The sequence below is a fragment of the Hibiscus syriacus genome, unplaced genomic scaffold (genome assembly GCF_006381635.1).
Source record: "Hibiscus syriacus cultivar Baekdansim isolate YM2019G1 unplaced genomic scaffold, ASM638163v2 tig00110500_pilon, whole genome shotgun sequence".
Taxonomy (NCBI): Eukaryota; Viridiplantae; Streptophyta; class Magnoliopsida; order Malvales; family Malvaceae; genus Hibiscus; species Hibiscus syriacus.
Genome location: NW_024062762.1, coordinates 760,204 through 780,699, shown reverse-complemented (window position 1 = coordinate 780,699; position 20,496 = coordinate 760,204). Strand labels below are relative to the sequence as shown.

The 20,496-nt window shown below is 35.7% G+C and overlaps 1 long non-coding RNA gene across 1 annotated transcript; it reads right to left on the bottom strand.

Moving 5' to 3' along the window:
• Nucleotides 1-1,016: 1,016 nt before the first annotated feature.
• Nucleotides 1,017-20,483, bottom strand: LOC120129429. Its single transcript, XR_005516739.1, has 3 exons — nt 20,414-20,483; nt 1,246-1,858; nt 1,017-1,152 (listed from the first exon to the last, which is right to left on the bottom strand). It is a non-coding gene; the product is annotated as an uncharacterized LOC120129429 (long non-coding RNA).
• Between the last annotated feature and the right edge of the window lie 13 nt (nt 20,484-20,496).

Below are 20,496 nucleotides of genomic sequence, written 5' to 3'. Positions count from 1 at the left end.
GCATGGCGGTCCACGGTGTTAATGTGACAGTTCATAGTAGTTGATAACGTGATGGAAGACATGACAGATATGTTAAATTGATAACTTAAACATGACAGATGATTACCATGTCAGTACCGTGAATTGTCACGTCAGTATTGTAACAATCAACGATAAAAACATTGATTAAAGGTCACATTAAATTTATTTTATGAGTTGGAAGGTTACATTAAGAGAAAAAAATATGGTCACAATGATTTTTTTCTTCAAAAGTACATGTACTCTTAACCATTAAAATATTATCACGTTAAAATTGAAACAAAAATATCTATATAATTTTAGTTCCAAAATTTATATATTCTATCATTTTGCCCCAAACTTTAATATTTGACGGATAGCAATGTTCAATTTTAATACAAGTTCAAATACTAATATTCAAATGGTTTGCGGATAAAAAGTTGATTTAAAAACTGATAAATTTATAAATTTGAATTCAAATAATTCAAAATTTACAGATATCCAACCCGTTACCATTTATATATTCAACCATACAATACACTTGCAATGTGGAACATGCTGTCATTAACAGTCACTCAGGCCTGGCATACCCATCTTTCAATCATTGGCTTCAATGTCCTTAACAATAATTATTCACAACTAAGCTGACATAATTCTCATTCTAACGCTTGCATTAAAACAAACCACGTTCTTCACAATTAGGAGAAAAAGGTTCACATCAAGACTTCAAAACCGAGTTCAAATATAATTTCTGCATCAAATTTTAATTTTGTTCATACAACTTTTAATTTGAATATGAAAATTTGAGAAAAATATAATAAAGAAGCATCACACTCACTCTCCGGCTACAAACATGGTTGAAAGATGCATGGAAAGATGAAAAGAAAGCACCAATTGTCCTGCCCACCACCACCTCCAGAAGGCCATCATCTCTATCACAGTGACACCAGCGGGATTCACAAGTCATAACATATAAACGGCTTACATCCACTTCCCCACATCAACCAGACTTTGAGCTCACTTGACACAGGACACGAGAAACCAACTAAACATTAAATGTAACTCACCGTCAAATCACTTGCAGATAACTTAGAAGCACTTCCTGTGGACAATGGATGGACCAGACTCATCATACTCGCCCTTGGAAATCTACATCTGATGCAACAGGTAAAGGAAGAATGTCAGTCTTGGACAGCCAACTTACAGGAAAAGGAAAGCATGAACCAAATATGAGCAAAAATATTTCACCTGCTGGAAGGTGCTGAGTGATGCCAAGATAGATCCTCCAATCCAGACACTGTACTTCCTCTCTGGTGGAGTAACAACCTTGATCTTCATGCTGCTTGGAACAAGGGCAGTGATCTCCTTGGTCATACGGTCTGCAATACCTGGGAACATAGTCGAGCCACCCTAAGCACAATGTTGCCATAGAAATCCTTCCTGATATCCACATCACAGTTCATGATGGAGTTGTAGGTAGTTTGATGGATTCCAGCAGCTTCCATCCCAATGAGAGATGGCTGGAAGAGAACTTCAGGACAGAGAAACCTCTCAACCCCGATAGTAATGACTTGTCCATCAGGCAACTCATAGTTCTTCTCAACAAAAGAGCTGCTCTTGGCAGTCTCCAGTTCCTGCTCGTAGTCCAGGGCAATATATGCAAGCTTCTCCTTCATGTCACGGACAATTTCACGTCAGCAGTGGTGGTGAACATGTAACCTCTCTCAGTAAGAATCTTCATCAAAGCATCAGTAAGATCACGGCCAGTAAGGTCCAGACGGAGGATGACATGAGGAAGGGCATACCCCTCATAGATTGTTCACAGTGTGAGAAACACCATCACCAGAATCCAGCACATTACCTGTTCCAAGGTTGAAGATACTAATTTTTTTATCCATATTATTATTATTAATATTAATATTATTATTATTATTATTATTATTATTATTATTATTATTATTATTATTATTATTATTATTATTATTATTATCATTATTACTATTATTATTAAATAGATTAAATACATATATAAATTACAGACCAATTACAACTGGACCGGCCCAGTTACAAACCAACCAGAACCGGTCCAAATCCAACCAGAAACCCTAAATATTTGGGTTTCCAATTAGGGTTTCCTAACCCTAATTTAACCAGCCGCCTCAGCTCACAGCCGTTGGATCTGGCAAGATCCAACGGTCCAGATGGTTCCAGAGGGAAACCCTAGGGTTTGATACCCTAGGGCCACGCGGCGCCGCCCCAGCTTCCACGCGGCTGCCGACAGTTTCCTCACCGCCTCCGCCGCTGCCACGTCCCAACCGAAGACTCCAGAAGATAGAATACCAGCCGTCCACGCCATGGCTACTCGGTGAGTCACCACTGGTAGTCCGGTGACTCACCGAGAGCCCTTCTTCGGACCGGTCCGACAGCTACAACGGTGGTGGCTATAAAAGCCACCACCCCATCTGCGAAGAAAGAAACCAGAGAGACAGAAAAAACCGAGACAGAACCAAAGAAAAAAAAAGGACAGAGACAGAGAACGAAACAGAGAGACAAAAAAAAGGAGAGAGAGACAGAAAAAAAAAAAGAGAAGATATAAACTATTACCAACGATCTCAGCAGCACAAAAACCAGAAGAAAAAAAAAAGAAAAAGGAAGAAGAGCCTTACCGAGGAAGCCTCGACCACCGGATCTCGTCAGAACCTTCGAAACATCGAAGGTATTTTTGTAGATTCGCTCCGATTAGGAGCTTTTTAAGGGAAAAGAACACCGGACCGTCCTTAGGACGGTCCGATCTATCTATTAGTATAAAATAATTTTTCCGGCCACCGGATGCGGTGGCCGGCGGTGACATTCACGGTGGCACACGGTGGCCGACCAGTGACGGCTTCCCTCCGATGAGGGAAGCTAGAGAGAAGGCAGAGAGTTTTAAAACTCTCTCAGTCTTGAGAGAGAAAAAAAAAAAGAATGAAATGGTGGCCCTTCGGCCAGCCGATTTGGACCATATATAGTCCTCCCGAACGACGTCGTTTCGGGAAGGACTATGCGCGTAATTATAAAATAGTTAAACCCCGTCCGCAGTCCTCTGAACTTGTAAACTTTACATTTTAGTCACTAAATTAAATTTATAATATTTTAATTCAGTCTTCGAATTTTAATTTCTTTTATTTTAGTCCCTCATATTAAAATAATATATTTAGGATAAATTACAGATTTGATCCATTAATTTTAATAAATAATATTTTAATCCCTAGTTTATATTTTTAACTTATTTGAATCTAATATCCGAATTTTAGATAATTTTATTTTAGTCACCAAATAAATAAAATAAAGAAATAACATATTTAATCCCTATAGTTTTGATTAATTATGAATTAGATTTAATTTTATTTTTTGTATTTAGTCATTTATTTTATATGTTTTAATTTATTTTATTGTTTTTAAATATTTGTTTTAGTAGTATTTTTTATTTTATTATATTGTTAATATTTTTATATTCATAAATATATAATAATAGTATTTTTAAATATTTATATCGAAAAAGGACAGTCTTAATACAACTGGATGTCCTATTCTGATATTTTAAAATTAAAAGTAAACAATATTATTTAAAATTAATATTTATCAATATCAAAGAAAAGAGCTGTCTTAAGGCACCTAGAAGTTCTTTTCGGATATTTTTAAATAAATAAATATTTTTTTTATAATTTTGAAATAATAAAATTATAAATTAAATATATTTTTTTGAAATTTTAAATTTTAATAATAGAGACAATTTATAATTAAAAAGTACCAATTTTGGGCGTTGTAGGGGTGCTAATCCTTCCCTAAACGTAACTGACCACGAATCCCTTTTTATTAAAAAGAACGAATTTTTGGTTATAAACGCAGATCAGCTCATTTTTTAATTGGTGTTTTCTTAAAACTCATTTAAAAGATAATTTTTAGGTATTCGACCTACCTAACCCAAAAGGACGATGGCGACTCCCAAATTATTTTCAAAATTATTTATTCACATCAATTTCCCTGCCAAAAATAAATATTTCGCGCCCGGACGAAAACCGGTTACGACAGCTTGGCGACTCCACTGGGAACCGGTCAAACTTTTAAAAATCAATTATAAATTGTCTCTATTAATTAAAAATTAAAAATTATATATTTTCTTTCTTTTCAAAATCTTTATATTTACTTATTATTTTCATAATATTTATATGTTTTATTTGCAAGTATTTTATTTCATTATTTATTTCCCTGTTGAAGGTTTGAACATTTCTCCTCACACACAACACTTGCATTGCATTACATAAAGCTCTATAATTGAGTTGTCCCTTTTAAGTGGGAGTGAAAGCAACGTCTTCGTGAGAATTTATTCTCCGTGTCAGACCTAGCAAGTAACTTTCGGGGTTCATATGCTCTATGTCTTCGTGAGAATTTATTCTCCGTGTCAGGCATAGAGAAATGTATCCCCTCGAATTAAACTCGATCCACTTTGGTCTGTGATGGACTAGGATTGAGAGTTAGCAGCCTAAGGGGGCACTAACATGGACAATTCGAGTACCTTTACTCCTAGATCTGAAACCCTGCATATAAAAAAAACCTTAGAAACTCTTCCAATCCGAAGTCATGCCGAAATTTTATCCAAAATAGGTGTACACACAGGAGAAATGAATTTTGTCTTTTCTGTTAATTTATTCATTGTTTAAATTACATGTTTATTTAAATTATTTAAATTCAGAAAAGCATGTTTAAATAAAGAATATTTATGTAAATGTTATTATTAAATTTCTTTATTATGTAAACTAATTTATTTTCTTTTTGTGTGTTCTTTATTTTTCTGTTTGCATTGCATCATACAGGATAAAAGACATTGATCCTTGTGTTAATTGTCTCATTGGAAAGCCTTCATCTATGGATAAAAAGTGTTCAAGTCAAGTAATTCTAAACTCAGAAGTAAGACAGTGGGCTGAAGATTTACAAAGACAAGAAGGAGACAGTCTGCAGGATGATTATGTATCTGAATTGGCCAATTATGCTTCAGTTTCACTAAAAAGAAATGATATGCAAGACTTGCGAAGCATTTGGGAAAGTTGGGATTCAAACAAAAAATTGCAGTTTTATCAGACTTACAGAGATATCCCATATTTGCTCTATGTTGAAGTTGATGATGAATTACTCAGAGCCCTAGTTCAATTCTGGAATCCAGGGTACAATTGCTTCACTTTCAATAAGGAGGATTTGGTCCCTACTATTGAAGAATATACAACTTTGTTACATCTGAAGGTGCTTTAGAGATCGAATATATCAAAGTCAATTAAAACTCAACCCTTTCGAGTTAAATTAGCAAAGATTGCCGGGTACGAGAAGAATGGGTAGTATCCCGTACAAAACAAAAAGGCGAGAGCGAAGGCATAGCTTGGACCAACATCAGAGAACTTATTCAAAGCCATCCAGATATTAAAGTACGATTCGATCTATTTGCTCTGGGTATATATGGTATGGTCATCTTCCCAAAAGTATTGGGATATGTTGAAGCTGCAGTGGTAGACTTGTTTGAACAGCTGCCAAAGAAGATTAATCCTGTTTTTGCAATCCTAGCAGAGACATTCAGATCGTTAAATGCTTGCAGAAGGCTAGGAGGTGGACGATTCTCAGGGTGTACTCAGTTGTTATATGTTTGGATCCGTAGTCATTTCTGGAGAACAGAAAAGATTTCATACCGACGCTTTAATACGGATTATTCACCATTAAAGGAATTTCTGGAGCAGGAATGGCCTAAAGAAATTAAGAAAGATATGTGGATTAATGCCTTTCGAAATATGCAAAGCAATGACGTTATTTGGCGAGCCCCGTGGCAAATACAAAGGGAATTCATTTACAGATGTGGTGATTACAATTGGATAATGCTACTTGGATTATGGGGAGGAATTGGATATGCACCACTTCTGGTCATAAGACAGTATGAAGGTCGTCAATTTGTACCTGTCACTGCTGGATTACAGTCATCTGAGTTCGCATTCCACAGCAAAAATTATAAAAGGAACATCATGGAAGCCGTTACAGCTTGGAAAACAACTTTTTGTATCCGAGCTAAAGCAGCAAAAGAAATGCTAACTCCTGATTATGAAGATTGGAGATCTGTCAGAAAAAACGAAAATATTCCTCTACCAGATCAAAATGAGGATATTTCTATGGAAGATCGCATTAAGGTGGTTCCATCAGAGATTGAAATCTTGAAAGCTGAGTTTGAAGCAGAAAGAGATGGTTGGTCGAAAGAGTTAGAGCAAATGAGACAAGATAAAGCTATGTTGGGGGTTGACATTGATTTTCATTCATCACAATGTGCAATGTTGAGAAAAGATAAAGAAAAAGGTGAGGATGAGTACAGATCCTTACAGAAAAATTACCAGGAGTTGTATAAATCCCGAAAAGCATCAGGACCCAGCCAATCGACGGTACAGATGACCAGAGAATTGAACATTGAGAAAAGACGAGTTGAAGATCTGAAAGGAAAGAATAGCCGTCTACTCAAAAGCCTGGAAAAAGGAAAGCAAAAAATGGAAGATTTCGAGGTTGACAGGAAAGAGCGAATTATAAAACACAAGGCTGAACACCGTGAGATCATGAATGAAATGCAAAGAGAAAGAGATCGAGTCAAAGATTTAGAAGAGATGAAGAAGGACATCTTTGATAAATTTGAAGGCGAGAAAAATATCATGTTCAAGGGATTTGAATCTGAAATGAACCAGTTGATTGCTGAACTTGAAGTCAGAGGCCAAAAGATGGAAGAATCCAATGTGGAAAAAGAAAAATGGGAGCTGGAAAGGAAAAATTTCAACACCAGACTTGAGGTAGAGCAGGAAGTGGCTAGAAATTGGATGCGAAGATGCAGAAACAAAGATGTTCAGATCCAGAAGCTTAATCAAAGAACGCAAGAAGCACGAACAAAACTTGAAGAAGATCTGGATCAGTCTAGAAATAAAAACTCAGAGTTTAATGCTTACATTTTGCAACTTGAAGAATCATTGTTTCAAGAAAAGGTTCGTATAGGACCTAATGATCTCAAAGAAAGTAATGAAGAAAATGCTTCACTGCGAAGACGCATTAGAGATCTTGAAAAATGCTGCACAATTGTCAAGTCAGGATTACTGAGTTAGAGCATACTCTTGAAGGAACAAATGAACAATGGCAAAAGTCAACTGAGTTCTATGTCGAAAGAAGTGAAGAAAGAAGCAATATGGTGTTCGAGGCCATGGTACAAATGAGCGAAGTTGCTAGATATTTGGGGAATTAGCTGTTGAAGCCAAAATAGTTGAGCATCATGTTGATCCAGTTTCTAAGTGCGGAAAGAAGGTTTCATGGTTAATGAAAGAAATTATAGAGCTTAATAGGAAAGCTACGCCTTATCTGTAGTTCTGAACTATGATAAAGAAACTTTTGTATGCCGATGAAAGTTGTTCTATGACAGTTAACTTTTTGAGATCAATGTTTTTTACATACATGCATTTTGCATACATTCATCATTCATTTCATAATTTTCGCTATAAATTATTTTATTTAGTTAAAATTCATTAATTAAAATTTGAAAAAAATAATATTAAAAGATTTTTCAATCGCAGTTACCCTGGCCAAAAGAGAAGTACTACATCACTACGGTACTAGACAAGCTACTAAGAAAATTATGGAGGATAAAATACAGCGTATTGAGGAACAGCATCATAAAGAACAAGAAGAAATGAGAATGAAGTTGGAAAAAATTGAAGCTAGTATTGCAAATTCACAAGACAGTATGATGAAGAAAATAGAGGATATGTTTAAAAGGCAGGCTATCAGTGAAAAAATGCATGAAAATCCTGTATCTTTTGACCAAGAACCCATATATCCTCTAGGTTTTCCACCAGAACCAATTTATCATTCTGGTACTACACCTATACAAATCAATGCTCGTACATCTGCATTACAAGAAGTCAAACCACATGAAGATCAACAAGTGGATCCTGCATCTTCAAGCAAAAATCCGCTTATATCCGATGTGAAAATAGGGGATCTTAATACTGAGCATTTGATCCCAGATTTGAATGAGCTAAATGAGAAACAAAAGTAAATGAAGAACTGACCAGACAGATCAAGAACTTAGAAGAACGAATGAAATCAGTGGAAATAACTAATCATTCTATGGTTTGATGCTAGTGAGTTAAGTTTGGTTCCAGACCTATCCTCCCCATCAAGTTCAAAGCTCCCGAATTTGATAAATATGACGGTACTACATGCCCTTCATCCCACATTACTATGTTTTGTCGAAGAATGGCAGGATATGTGAAGGACGAGAAATTGTTAATTCACTGCTTTCAGGATAGTTTGACAGACCGGCTTTAAAATGGTATACTCAATTGACCAAAGCCAACATTAGATCCTGGAAAGATTTGGCTAAAGCATTTTTAGAGCAGTATCGCCATGTGACAGACATGGTCCCTGATAGATGGACTCTCCAAAACTTGGAGAAAAGAATAATGAAACATTCAGACAGTATGCCCAGAGATGGCGTGACACTGCGGCCCAAGTTCAACCACCTTTGTCAGAAAAAGAGGCTACAGTAATGTTTGTCCATACATTGAAGGCTCCTTATTTAAACATCTAATGGGGAATGCAACCAGAAATTTTGCAGATTTGGTCATTTCTGGAGAATTAATTGAAAATGTCTTGAAAAGCGGCAAGATTGAATCAAATGATGGGTCTAGTTCCAAAAGACCTACGTATCGGAAAAAGGAGAATGAAGTCAACAATGCCAATTCTTATAGCAAAGATTCATCGAAAAGTGTTACAATAACCCAGCCAAGGGTTAAGAAGAGGAAACAACACTAATCGAGCAGAGTCCAGAGGATCTCGAAAGGAAAATGAAGGTTGTCTTTTACACCTTTACCAGTACCGTATGCAGATCTATGATTCGCTGTTAAAAGCAGATGTTATACGGCCTTATCCCTTGGTTCCCATGCAACCACCATTCCCTCCTTGGTATGATACAAAGGCACACTGTTTACCATGAAGGAATTACGGGTCATTCCATTGAAAACTGTTTAGCATTCAAAAGGGTGGTTCAAAATTTGATCAACACTGGGAAGTTGGAATTTAATACACCATCTGCATCAAATCATCCATTGCCAAATCATGGAGATAAAAACGTGAATGCAATTCAGGAAGAGAACAGAAGGAAAGCAAAGACTGACATTTCTGAAATTAAATCTCCGTTTGTTTGGATATTCCAACAACTTTCTTTAGCCGGTATGATTCCACAACAATTCAAGCCAAAACAGAATGAAGGCAAGAATTATTGTGAATATCATCAGGAGCAAGGGCATAAAATTCAACTATGTCCTGAGTTTAGGGATTTGGTGCAAAAATTGATGAACAACAGGGAAATAGAATTCTTTGAAGAAGAACCCGGGAAAAAAGAAGATGATGTTTGCTCATCAGAGGATTCTAAACCAAATCAAAGAATAAATGATCCTGTGATCATTAATGTGAAATCATCTACGGCAATTCCTGCACCAATAAAGCCTAAAGTAGTTATTACCACTCCTCTACCGTTTCCATACAAAGATAACCGCAGGGTACCTTGGAATTATACCACCAATGTTTCAATGGTAGGAGGATCTGTTTCTCTAGAAAAAATAGAAGAGAAAATACAAAGTCTGAGTACAACATCGGCATCTGAAGCAGTGAGCGAGGTCGGTTTCTTTACAAGAAGTGGGAGATGTTACTCTTCCGAAACACCCAATGCTTCAGAACAAGTGAAAGCAAAAGGAAAAGCCATGGCAATACCTCAGAAGGTATTTGAAGATGAATCCCTTCCAGCATTTAATGAGCCTGTGACAGAAAAACAAGCTCAAGAATTTTTGAAATTTTTGAAACACAGTGAGTATAGTGTGGTTGAACAACTACACAAACAACAAGCGAGAATTTCTATTCTTGATTTATTGATGAATTCAGAAGCGCATAGGAATGCTTTGATGAAAATCCTCAATCAAACATTTATCCCCGAAGATATATCCCTCAATAAACTTGACAGAATTGTGGGACATATAGCCGCTGACAATTACATAACGTTCACAGATGATGAAATACCAGAAGGCGGAATGGGGTCAGTAAAAGCTTTGAACATCACGACACATTGTCATGGTCATGTGTTGCCAGGAGTATTGATTGACAATGGATCTGCTCTCAACTTGATGCCTCTAGTTACACTTCAAAGAATGCCTCTGGATCAATCACACATGAAGAGTTATCAGAATGTGGTACGAGCATTTGATGGTACTCAAAAAGAAGTGCTTGGGAAAATGGAAATACCGTTGCTAATCGGCCCAATCGTATACAATATTGACTTTGTGGTGATGGACATCCACCCCACATATAATTGTCTATTAGGGAGGCCATGGATTCATTCAGCAGGAGCCGTTCCTTCTTCATTGCATCAGAAATTGAAATTTGTTGTTGATGGACAACTAATATGCGTCAGTGCTGAAGAAGAAATCATTGCGTCTGTAACAAGCGATGTTCCATATATCGACACCAATGATGAGGCTCTTGAATGCTCTTTTCGAGCTCTTGAATTTGTAAATACAACCTTTATTGTAGAAGGAAGCAAAATTCCATATCCCAGATTGTCTGATTGTACCAAGATGACGGTACAACAAACTTTAGGCATCGGAGCTAAAACTGGGAGAGGTCTAGGAAAGAATCTTCAAGGGATTTCAGTTCCTATCAGTATAAGATGAAAAAAGACCGTTTTGGGCTGGGTTTAAGCCCAATCTTCAGCAAAGAACAAAGAGATGAAAAGAAGATGTGAAGACAGAAAGGCAAAATTGAAAGGAGGAGAAATCCTTTGGAAACACATGTCTTTCCCACAGTTGAAAACCATATTCAGATCAGGGGGAACAATTAATGTGGAACAGCAGCTTGTTGAAGCCTTTAAAGAAGAAAAGTTGACGAAAGATCAAGACATAGTTGAAGAAGCTATGAATGGATTATTTGTCAACATGATCATGAATGACAACAAGACTGGCAAGTACTTGGATAGGATTCGCCCATGTTTTCCTGGATAAACACTCACCAATTGGACCGCTGAAGATCTTCCTATAGTTTTTAATATTAATGCAGAGTAATATTCAGAACTAATCTTTATGTTTAGCTCAAAAATATGAAAACTTTTTGCTATCTTGTAAAAGAAATTATGTTAAATATAAGGAACTTTCTTTAAAATTTTCAGATGGCAATCATTCTTTACATTTTATTACATTTTTACATTTCATAAATTTACTATATTCTTTCGGAAATATGTCCGACTTAAATTTGCAGGTGTCACCGTGTTAATAGCATGTGTATTCCTAAATTTAATCCAGTGATAAATTTAGAGCAGCCTATATGTCTGGAAGAAATCAATGGTTGTGAAGATGAACTGGAATGTGATATTCCTACTGAACTATTAAGATTGGTAGAAAAAGAAGACAAACAAATTCTACCCCACAAAGAAAGGGTTGAGACTGTGAATTTGGGAACAGATGAAGAAAGAAAAGAGGTGAAAATTGGCACTACTCTGACAATCCAGATAAAACAAGAATTGATAAATCTCCTTCAAGAGTTCAAAGATATATTTGCCTGGTCCTATCAAGATATGCCTGGTTTGAGCACAAATATAGTGATACATAAGCTTCCAATCAATCCAGAATATAAACCAGTCCAACAAAAGCTCAGAAGAATGAGGCCAGAGATGTTGTTGCAAATCAAAGAAGAAGTGATGAAACAAATCAATGCAGGTTTCCTACAGGCATCTAAATACCCAGAATGGGTAGCCAACATTGTTCCCGTACCAAAGAAGAATGGGAAAGTTCGAATGTGTGTGGATTACAGAGATCTCAACAAAGCTAGTCCGAAAGATAGCTTTCCATTACCCCACATAGACACATTGATGGACAATACTGCAGGACATGCATGGTTTTCATTTATGGATGGCTTTTCAGGATATAATCAGATAAAAATGAATCCTGAAGACATGGAAAAAACAACATTTATAACCATGTGGGGCACATTCTGTTATAAAGTAATGCCATTTGGATTGAAAAATGCAGGGGCAACGTATCAAAGAGCCATGGTAACTTTGTTTCATGACATGATGCACAAAGAGATTGAAGTATATGTAGATGATGATTGCCAAATCCCGAACTGAAGAAGAACATATTCAAAATCTGAGAAAGCTTTTCCAGAGATGAGGAGATCAATTAAAGCTCAACCCCGCAAAATGCACTTTTGGGGTAACTTCTGGAAAACTTTTGGGATTTGTGGTCAGCAAAAAAGGAATCGAGATTGATCCAGATAAGTAAAAGCAATTCAAGATCTCCACCACCCAATACAAAAAAGAAGTTCGAGGATTTTTGGGGAGATTAAATTATATATCTCGGTTCATTTCTCAATTAACTGACAAATGTGATCCAGTGTTCAAATTACTTCGAAAGAACAATCCTGAAGTTTGGAATGAAGAATGTCAAGAAACTTTGGATCTTATTAAGAAATATTTATCCAATGCCCCAATTTTAGTATCACCAATGCCTGATAAACCATTAATTCTCTACTTGACGGTCTTCGAAAATTCGATGGGATGTGTACTAGGACAGCATGATGAATCAGGAAGGAAAGAAAAAGCTATTTATTATCTGAGCAAGAAATTTACCGATTGTGAAGTTAGATATCCACCAATACAAAAATTATGTTGTGCTTTGGTGTGGACTACTCGAAGACTCAGACAATATATGTTATACCATACTACTTGGTTGATATCCAAACTTGATCCTTTAAAGTTCTTAATGGAATCACCAGCTTTGACAGGCAGAATGGCTAGATGGCAGATGTTATTATCTGAGTTTGATATCGTATATGTCAACCAAAAAGCGATAAAAGGAAGTGTCATAGTTGATTTTTTGGCCAGTCGTGTATCAAATGATTATCAGCCTTTGAACTTTAATTTTCCCGATGAAGATCTGTTGTGCATATCCATGAATGAAGAAATCAGAACAAATAATGAATTTGCAACTTGGAAGCTTTATTTTGACATAGCATCTAATGCTTTGGGATGAGGAATTGGGGCAGTGTTAATTTCTCCAGAAAATGTTTATTATCCCTTTACAAGTAGACTGGAGTTCTTTTGCACCAATAACATGGCGGAATATGAAGCTTGTATCATGGGGTTGAAAGCAGCTATAGAAAGAAAAATCAAATTTCTCAAGATATATGAAGATTCATCTTTGGTGGTGTATCAATTGCGAGGAGAATGGGAAACAAAAGATCCCAAATTGTTGGAATACTGAAATTTTACACTCGAATTAGTGAAAGAATTTGAGAAAATTACCTTCAATTATCTCCCTCGGGAAGAAAATCAAATGGCAGATGCTTTGGCTACATTAGCTGCTATGTTTTAGGCAACTAAGAAAGTTGATATGATGCCAATCAAACTGCAAGTATATGAAATTCCTGCACATTGTTATAGTGTGGAAGAAGAGGTAGATGGTAAACCATGGTATCATGATAGCCTGCAATATATCAAAAATCAAAGTTACCCACCAAATGCATCAGAAATTGATAAAAGAACTTTGAGAAGAATGGCTGCTGGATATTTTCTTGATGGAGAGATTATGTATAGAAGAAGCAGTGATCAAATGCTATTGAGATGTTTAAATACCAGCGAAGCTCGAAACGTCATTGAAGAAGTACACAGTGGAATATGTGGAACGCATGCAAATGGCCTTTCCATGGCCAGAAAAATAATGAGATATGGATACTATTGGGCTACCATGTACACAGATTGCATTGATTATGCAAGGAAATGTCATAAATGCCAGATATATGCAGACAAGATTCATGTACCCCCATCTCCTTTACATGTAATGACAGCACCGTGGCCATTTTCTATGTGGGGAATAGATGTCATTGGGGCAATCACACCAAAAGCATCGAATGGACATTGTTTCATCCTTGTGGCAATTGATTATTTTACCAAATGGGTTGAAGCTGCTTCATACACCAATATTAAGAGGTCCACAGTCTGCAAATTCATAAAGAAAGAGATAGTTTGTCGATATGGCCTACCAGAGAGGATCATTACAGATAATGCTCTGAACCTGAATAACAAAATGATGACCGAACTTTGTGCACAGTTTAAGATCAAACATGCAAATTCAGTGGCATATCGTCCAAAGATGAATGGGGCAGTTGAAGCAGCAAATAAGAACATCAAGAGAATCATTACAAAGACTACTGAAACTTACAAAGATTGGCACGAGAAGTTACCTTTTGCTCTGTATGCATACCGAACTACTGTTCGAACATCTACTGGGGCAACACCGTTTTCTTTAGTCTACGGGATGGAAGCAGTCTTACCAATTGAAGTTGAGATTCCATCGCTTCGAATATTGAGAGAAACAAAATTGGATGAATCTGAATGGATCCAAGCTAGAGTTGATCAATTGAACCTTATTGAGGAGAAAAGATTGAAAGCTATTTGCCATGGACAGATGTATCAAAAACGGATGATGAAGTCTCATGATAAAAAAGTACATCCAAGAGAATTCCAAGAGGGTGATCTAGTATTAAAAAAGATCTTGCCTATACATAAAGATTTCCGTGGGAAATGGATGCCTAATTGGGAAGGGCCATACGTTGTGAAAAAGGCCTTTTCCGGAGGAGCGTTGATCTTGGCAGAAATGGATGGAAAAATTCTGAAAAATCCAATAAACTCAGATTCTGTCAAGAAATATTATGCTTGAAGAAAAAAAAAGAAAAAAAAGAGAAAAGAAAAAAAGAAAGAAAAAAGGAAAAAAAAGAGAAAAAAGGAAAAAAGGTGGGTCAAGGTGAAAACCCGCAAAGGGCATCTTGTAACCAAAGGGAGGATTTGAGTTGAAAACCTGAAAAGGCGGCTCAAATGCAGGTTGATATTAGGCATCCGGCAATTGAATTCTCTTAAGATTTTGACAGTTTGGAAGAAACTTCACATCTACAAGCATTTTGACAACGTTTGAGATCTTCCAGACAAAAGCTTACATCATTACTCTAAATTGTGTCAATGTGATTAATTTAGAAATACTTATGCTTATAATTTGTTGAGACATTTGAATTCTTATCATTCTTATGTTTGCCATAACTTTGAATACAATTCTATCTATTTCAAGTTCAATTTATTTGAGATTCAATTTATTTTTGGAAATTCAATTTATTCTTTTATTGAATTAACATAATTTTGAAATAATTTAAAGATTTCTGAATATCACTTTATGATTAATACTTTTAAATACATGGAATACAAAGTAAGCCAATCATCACTAGCTTAAAACCATGAACATCAAGATTGTTAAATTGGTGCTACCGACAACAAGGTCAAATCCGCCAAATCTACTCATCAATTGCTCCAACCGATCACCATTCAGTTCTTGCACATCTGTTTTCAAAAATATACCAAGACAATAGAAGGTGATCTTTGCAGCACTAATTCCAACAAAAGGAAACAAGACATTGATATCACTGGGAAATATGTTTCTATACAGATCCTTGTGTATGGTCTTTAAGGAAACCTAGAAGCATTTCCACCTCATCAGGTTCAAGTGGAGTAACTTTATTCCTTCCAACCCATACTAAATTCCATTTTCAGCACTCATCAAGAACATACTTCTGGACACTCGAAGGTGTCTCATTACCATAAGCTTCAAAAGCCTTACAGATCCTTTCTGTCAATTTGGCACTTCCTGTACATGTTTATAAACAATTCAACCTTTTATATGTGCTCAATAGCATCTTCTGGAAGTGTTCTTTGAGTTATCTGATCTGGTTGGACAGAATCAAGCATTGAATTTAGAAGATGAATGTGCTCAATAGCATCTTCTGGAAGTGTTCTTTGAGTTATCTGATCTGATTAGACAGAATCAAGCATTGAATTTAGAAGATGAATGTGCTCAATAGCATCTGCTGGAAGTGTTCTTTGAGTTATCTGATCTGGTTAGACAGAACCAATCATTGAGTTTAAAAGATGAATGTGTTAATAGCATCTTCTGGAATTGTTCTTTGAGTTATCTGATCTGGTTTGACAAAACCAATCATTGAATTTGGAAGATGAATGTGCTCCATAGCATCTTCTGGAAGTGTTCTTTGAGTTATCTGATCTGATTAGACAGAATCAAGCATTGAATTTAGAAGATGAATGTGTTAATAGCATTTTCTGGAAGTGTTCTTTGAGTTATCTGATCTGGTTTGACAAAACCAATCATTGAATTTGGAAGATGAATGTGCTCCATAGCATCTTCTGGAAGTGTTCTTTGAGTTATCTGATCTGGTTTGACAAAACCAATCATTGAATTTGGAAGATGAATGTGCTCCATAGCATCTTCTGGAAGTGTTCTTTGAGTTATCTGATCTGGTTTGACAAAACCAATCATTGAATTTGGAAGATGAATGTGCCAATAGCATCTTCTGGAAGTGTTCTTTGAGTTATCTGATCTGATTTGACAGAACAATCATTGAGTTTAAAAGATGAATGTGTTCATAGCATCTTCTGGAAGTGTTCTTTGAGTTATCTGATATGATTCAGTAGGAACCCCAGAACCAATCGTTGGAATTGAAAGATGAACTGCATGATTATCTTCATTAAGAAGCTTCTTTTCAAGCTTCCTCTGCTTCTTCCTTTTCAAAAAAAAACATAGCCCAAGTTTCGCCTTTGCTTGTAATTGGGATCATTGCATAATGACTTCCTATTTTTTACCAGAAGAAGTGCATCAGCAGCCTTAGTCATTTGAGAAGCATATATAAAATTTGCCAATTCTGCAATTGATGAATCTGGACCACATTTCTTCAGGGCTATTTTTCAGCCCATGAGAATCTCATTTTTGTCAAGTATAACAGTTTATTCTCCTCAGAATTCAAGATTTCTCGGTATTAAAAGAACTATCGATATCTGTGAAATCATCTTGAAAGGTCACTTCATAATCAGATGAGTTGTTATCAGAATCAACATGTTGCCAGAATGCAAGCTTTTCAAGAGTTTATACTATTGAGTTTTATTCTCAAGAGGTTTTGTGACATTATATCTACATCTACATTTGTCAAAGATGATAGATTCTTTGATTTGAAGAAGACAGATATATTGGGTTTTTACAATTGAAGAAATACTCAATTCACCCGTCTGAAATCAAACAACTTAATATTCATGCATCATATTTAGGCATTTGCAAAAATAGATGCATTTTCATTCATTTTTGTTGAATTTCTAACAGGAATTTCAAAAATTTTAGCAAAGATTCAAATTTATCATTTGAAAGATCAGCTTTTCCAGTTCGAGTTCATAATGAGAAGAACTCATCTGAAGAAGGAAGAAGAAGTTCATAATGAGAAGAATTTGTTCAACCTTTTACCTGAATCCATCATTTGGTGGATCATCTTTTCCAGTTCGAGTTCATAATGAGAAGAACTCATCTGAAGAAGAAGAAGAAGTTCATAATGAGAAGAATTTGTTCAACCTTTTACCTGAATCCATCATTTGGTGGATCATCTTTTCCAGTTCGAGTTCATAATGAGAAGAACTCATCTGAAGAAGGAAGAAGAAGTTCATAATGAGAAGAATTTGTTCAGCCTTTTACCTGAATCCATCATTTGGTGGATCATCTTTTCCAGTTCGAGTTCATAATGAGAAGAACTCATCTGAAGAAGGAAGAAGAAGTTCATAATGAGAAGAATTTGTTCAACCTTTTATATGAATCCATCATTTAATGGATCAGCTTTTCCAGATGAAAGTTCATAATGAGAAGAACGCATCTGAAGAAGAAAGAAGAAGTTCATAATAAGAAGAACTTGTTCAACTTTTGGCATAATTCTATCACAGAAGGAGATAGATTAACATCAGCCTTTCTAGAGAAAGTTCATAATGAGAAGAACTCATCAAGAGCTTATTCAACCTTTTGAATGACTCTATCACAGAAAGGAGGTCATCATTATCCCCAGCAGAAAGTTCATAATAAGAAGAACTTATTTGGAGAGAGAGAAGAATTTATTCAATATCTCCATTGTGATCAAAGTAAAGTCAAATGGATAAAAAATTTTATTATCTTTTCATCTTTGCCCTATTCTTGTTAACACAAGAATGAGCAAAGAGGGGCAGCTGAAGATACTAATTTTTTTATCCATATTATTATTATTATTATTATTATTATTATTATTATTATTATTATCATTATTACTATTATTATTAAATATATTAAATACATATATAAATTACAGACCAATTACAACTGGACCGACCCAGTTACAAACCAACCAGAACCGGTCCAAATCCAACCAGAAACCCTAAATATTTGGGTTTCCAGTTAGGGTTTCCTAACCCTAATTTAACCAGCCGCCTCAGCTCACAGCCGTTGGATCTGGCAAGATCCAACGGTCCAGATGGTTCCAGAGGGAAACCCTAGGGTTTGATACCCTAGGGCCACGCGGCGCCGCCCTAGCTTCCACGCGGCTGCCGACAGTTTCCTCACCGCCTCCGCCGCTGCCACGTCCCAACCGAAGACTCCAGAAGATAGAATACCAGCCGTCCACGCCATGGCTACTCGGTGAGTCACCACTGGTAGTCCGGTGACTCACCGAGAGCCCTTCTTCGGACCGGTCCGACAGCTACAACGGTGGTGGCTATAAAAGCCACCACCCCATCTGCGAAGAAAGAAACCAGAGAGACAGAAAAACCGAGACAGAACCAAAGAAAAAAAAAGGACAGAGACAGAGAACGAAACAGAGAGACAAAAAAAAGGAGAGAGAGACAGAAAAAAAAACAGAGAAGATATAAACTATTACCAACGATCTCAGCAGCACAAAAACCAGAAGAAAAAAAAAAGAAAAAGGAAGAAGAGCCTTACCGAGGAAGCCTCGACCACCGGATCTCGTCAGAACCTTCGAAACATCGAAGGTATTTTTGTAGATTCGCTCCGATTAGGAGCTTTTTAAGGGAAAAGAACACCGGGACCGTCCTTAGGACGGTCCGATCTATCTATTAGTATAAAAATAATTTTTTCCGGCCACCGGATGCGGTGGCCGGCGGTGACATTCACGGCGGCACACGGTGGCCGACCAGTGACCGGCTTCCCTCCGATGAGGGAAGCTAGAGAGAAGGCAGAGAGTTTTAAAACTCTCTCAGTCTTGAGAGAGAAAAAAAAAAGAAATGAAATGGCTGGCCCTTCGGGCCAGCCGATTTGGACCATATATAGTCCTTCCCGAACGACGTCGTTTTGGGAAGGACTATGCGCGTAATTATAAAATAGTTAAACCCTGTTCGCAGTCCTCTGAACTTGTAAACTTTACATTTTAGTCACTAAATTGAATTTATAATATTTTTAATTCAGTCTTCGAATTTTAATTTCTTTTATTTTAGTCCCTCATATTAAAATAATATATTTAGGATAAATTACAGATTTGATCCATTAATTTTAATAAATAATATTTTAATCCCTAGTTTATATTTTTAACTTATTTGAATCTAATATCCGAATTTTTGATAATTTTATTTTAGTCACCAAATAAATAAAATAAAGAAATAACATATTTAATCCCTATAGTTTTGATTATTTATGAATTAGATTTAATTTTATTTTTACTGTAATTTAGTCATTTATTTTATATGTTTTAATTTATTTTATTGTTTTTAAATATATTGTTTTAGTAGTATTTTTATTTTATTATATTGTTAAATATTTTTATATTCATAAATATATAATAAATAGTATTTTTAAATATTTATATCGAAGAAAAGGACAGTCTTAATACAACTGGATGTCCTATTCTGATATTTTAAAATTAAAAAGTAAACAATATTATTTAAAATTAATATTTATCAATATCAAAGAAAAGAGCTGTCTTAAGGCACCTAGAAGTTCTTTTCGGATATTTTTAAATAAATAAATATTTTTTTTATAATTTTGAAATAATAAAATTATAAATTAAATATATTTTTTTGAAATTTTAAATTTTAATAATAGAGACAATTTATAATTAAAAAGTACCAATTTTGGGCGTTGTAGGGGTGCTAATCCTTCCCTAAACGTAACCGACCACGAATCCCTTTTTATTAAAAAGAACGAATTTTTGGTTATAAACGCAGATCAGCTCATTTTTTAATTGGTGTTTTCTTAAAACTCATTTAAAAGATAATTTTTAGGTATTCGACCTACCTAACCCAAAAGGACGATGGCGACTCCCAAATTATTTTCAAAATTATTTATTCACATCAATTTCCCTGCCAAAAATAAATATTTCGCGCCCGGACGAAAACCGGTTACGACAAAGGTCTCAGCTTGATTATGAATAATCAGTAAAAAAAAGTGTGAAACTTAGTAAGGTCTTTATTTGAACAAACCTGTTGTACGACCACTGGCATACAATGAGAGAACAGCCTGGATAGCAACATACATGGCAGGTACATTGAAGGTCTCAACCTGT